Consider the following 4,275-nt stretch of genomic DNA (forward strand, 5'->3'; position numbering starts at 1 on the left):
CCGGTCCGTCAGGAAGCTGGAGATCCACTGACAGATCGAGGATGGTATGGAGAGCTGGGTCAGTTTGGCTGTGAGAAGATCAGGCATGATGGTATTGAAGGCCGAACTGAAGTCCACAAAGAGGATCCTTGCATAAGTCCCAGGTCTGTCGCGATGTTGCAGGATATAATGCAGTCCCATGTTGACTGCATCATCCACAGACCTGTTTGCTCTGTAAGCAAACTGAAAGGGATCCAGCAGGGGTCCAGTGATGTCCTTCAGGTGGGCCAGCACCAGTCTTTCAAACGACTTCATGACCACAGACGTGAGAGCGACAGGTCTGTAGTCATTAAGTCCAGTGATTTTGGGTTTTTTGGGGACAGGAATGATAGTGGAGCGTTTGAAGCAGCAGGGAACTTCACACTGCTCCAATGATCTATTGAAGATCTGTGTGAAGACCGGGGCCAGTTGGTCAGCACAGGCTTTTAAACAAGCAGATGAGATGCCGTCTGGGCCTGAGGCTTTCCTAGTCTTCTGTTTTTTGAAGACTCTGCTCACGTCCTCCACACAGACCTTAAGCTCAGGTTGGATGGCAGGAGGGGGGAGTAATGGGAGTGCAGAAGGTGATGGCGAATGTGTGAAGTGCAGGTCAGAGCCGGTGTGTGGTGTGAATGAGGGCTTTTCAAACCTGCAGTAAAATGAATTTAAATCGTCAGCCAGGTGTTGATTGTCCACAGATCGGGGGGATGGTGACTTGTAGTTGGTGATGTTCCTCAGGCCATTCCAGACTGATGATGGGTCGTTGGATGAAAACTGTTTTTTCAGTTTTTCAGAGTAGTTCCTTTTAGCAACTCTGATCTCCTTTGTCAATCTGTTTCTGGCCTGGTTATACAAGATTTTATCCCCACTTCTGTAGGCATCCTCTTTGGCATGACGAAGGTGTTTGAGTTTCCCAGTAAACCATGGTTTATCATTAGTAAATGATAAGAATGTCCTGGTAGGAATGCATGTATCCTCACAGAAACTTATATATGATGTTACAGTATCTGTGAGCTCATTCAGATCGGTGGTAGCAGCTTCAAAAACAGTCCAATCAGTGCAATCAAAGCAGGCCTGTAGATCCTGCTCTACTTCATTAGTCAATCTTTTAACAGTCCTTAACACGGGTTTAGCTGATTTCAGTTTTTGCCTGTAGGTCGGTATGAGATGAACCAAACAGTGATCAGAGAGCCCTAAAGCTGCCCGTGAGACGGAGTGATACGCATTCCTTATTGTGGTGTAACAGTTGTCCAGTATATTACTGTCTCTGGTGGGACATGTAACGTGCTGTCTGTATTTTGGTAGTTACCGTGAAAGATTTGCTTTGTTAAAATCCCCAATAATTATTAGAAGAGAGTCCGGGTGCCTTTGTTCCGTTTCAGATATTTCTTCAGCCAGCTGTTGTAGCGCCGCGCTCACGCACGCGTCTGGAGGGATGTCAACATTCACAAGAATGAAAGAGGAAAACTCCCGTGGCGAGTAGAAAGGTTTGCAATTAATGAAATGGGTCTCTAAGTTAGGAGAGCATATCTTGTTCAGTGTTGTTATATCTGAACACCAATTTTCGTTAATGTAGAAACACAATCCACCACTCGTTTTCCCCGTTAGCTCCGCGATGCGATCCGCTCGGAACAGCTGGAAGCCCGGCAGATGTATTGCGTTGTCCGGTATGGCTTCACTCAGCCAGGTTTCAGTGAAGCACAGAGCAGCAGAGTTAGAAAAATCTTTGTTAATCCTTGTGAGGAGAAGTAGTTCGTCCATTTTGTTAGGAAGGGATCGGAGGTTCGCAAGATGAATGCTGGGGAGTGCAGTGCGCAGGCCGCGCTCGCGGAGTTTAACCAGCGCGCCGGCTCGCTTCCCGCGTTTGCGTCTGACCGCGCGTTTGAACAACAGCGCTGCCCCTCCGACAAGAATGTCCAGCAAAACGTCTGAATAATCAAAAACTGTATAGAAGTTTTCTGGTGTGTGTTTCCTAATATCCAGTAGTTTGTCTTTGGTGAAACTGATAGGAAAATAATGACTAAACACAGGACAAACGAACAAAAACAACACAATAGCTGGAGAGCTCCACACCGAGGCAGCCATCTGCGGCGCCATCTTGGATATCCATAATAGGACCATACATTTAAGAATATTCAGTTGTTAATAACAGGGTTAAGTGGTTGATTCTGTATTATTATTTTTAAGTTTAGGCAGGGATGAAGAGAGGTGAGAATCCAGTTGCTGCAGTATTTATTGAATTTAAAAAAAGATAATCCAAATAGAGGGTCAGAACGTGGAACGTGATTAAAAGTGCAGGAAAGCAACCGCTTCCCACAACACGCAAAGACAACAACGACAAACCAAGACTGAAACACAGGGGAATATATATACACAGGATAACAAAAGGTTAACAAGGCACTCCTGTCACTATGACAACTAATGAGGGTAACTATGGCAACAAACAGGATGGCATAGGGCACTGAACAAGGAAGTAACAATGAAACAGAACACTTCAAAACAAGAGTCCATAAACACAAAACCAAGACAGGGAAACACAGGGATCATGACAATTATGCTATATATTTGAGAATCATTAAAACATGTTAATAAAAAATAAATAAATAAAAAACTCATGGTAAGGACTGTTATAATGAAAATGGTGTGATAAGCCTCAAAAGCTGAGGATTATTAGTCGATTTAATTTGTGTTAGTGATTGCTGATTCCTTCATATCAACTATACTGCACTCATCTGTTTGATGATGAATGCATTAAGTTGGAGAATGTGTGCAATATCACAGCATTCCTTGGAATTTTACACTTAGAATGTGAAACTGTTGATACAATTTGAAAAATACATTAAATGTGTTTCTTCACCAAATGTTAAATGTCTTGTTTAGCCAATAAATTCTATATAGTCAAAGCAACTACAGATTCCTACAAATTACCAATTAGCAACTGTATTAGCACAATTAGCAACATTATTTTCTGTAATTTCCTTTATGTTTTAATTGATGTTTATATCAAGCGAACAAAAACATCTTGTTAAGCAAACATACTATGTGAAACACTCTTATAAATACATTTATGCAATTTTTATGTTTAGCTTTTATCTAAAGCGACTTACATAGCATTCAAGGTATATATTTCAGAAGTTAATGCATTCCCTGCAAATCGACCCCTGCATTGCATGCTCTACTTTTAGAGTTACAGGAACACTGATCTAGACCTCAACACTCACAGTAACTCACATGACAGTGATAATCAACAAATTACCAGTAATATTCAGCTCTTAACATCACCACACAACAAACAAACAAACAAACAAACAAACAAACAAACAAACAAACAAACAAACAAACAAACAACAACAGCATACATAAGGTATAAATAAAGTGTAAAAGTCAGCGCGATCCAAAACAGTAAGTCTGTAACTATAAATGCATAATGGGATAATATTATATATAATGCATAATGTTCACTATATATAATCTATATATAATAAGATTATGCATAATGTGACAATGTGATAAGATTAGCAATCAGAGAACAACTTGAATTAACGTCAACTTTTTTCCCCTTCCCAAGGCTGTTGTCAGAACATTCAACCGCAATTTGGTTAACTCTGTAAGACTAAAGCTAAAGAATACCTTGTAGTCCCCACTTGTTCGTCACATTTTTATTCATCATAACAAAATATGATTATCACAAGGATTCAGACTGTCTGAACATAATGGGGCGGTTTCCCGGACAGAGATTAACCCTAGTCCTAGACTAAAATGGCCCTTTAAACCAGATTAACAGAAATCTGGTTTCTCTGTCATGGCTTTAAATAGTCCAGAGTTTAATAAACTGATTTCCTGGAGGAAGATTAGAGTTACCCCACCACTAAATTGAGGCTTAAATTAAACCTACCAGGAGGCAGGTTTAACTTCAGATTAACATTGTGTTTTAAAGAAGACACATGTATTACTAGTGTATAAGTGTATTAATAATGTGATTACCCCCAATATATATATATTGATACCCCCAATATATATACACAGCATAATTGATGACAAACAGACTTCCAGGCATTTCTTTTTTTTTTCTTCCATAGCTTATGTGTGCTGTTCCATAGCTGATGTTTATTTAGCTTGCTTAAAAATAATTTTCTCTTGTTTGTAAAAATTTTTCTCTTGTAACGTTTTTTTGATTGCAGTCTTTTTCTGATGCCATTGTTTTCCTTGTACTTGCTTCTCAGTTCCATGCAATTTTTAGCTTTTCTTGGTTCATTC

The sequence above is a fragment of the Siphateles boraxobius genome, unplaced genomic scaffold, assembly GCF_051911475.1.
Source record: "Siphateles boraxobius isolate OS27281-9 unplaced genomic scaffold, OSU_SipBor_1 24, whole genome shotgun sequence".
Lineage (NCBI taxonomy): Eukaryota > Metazoa > Chordata > Actinopteri > Cypriniformes > Leuciscidae > Siphateles > Siphateles boraxobius.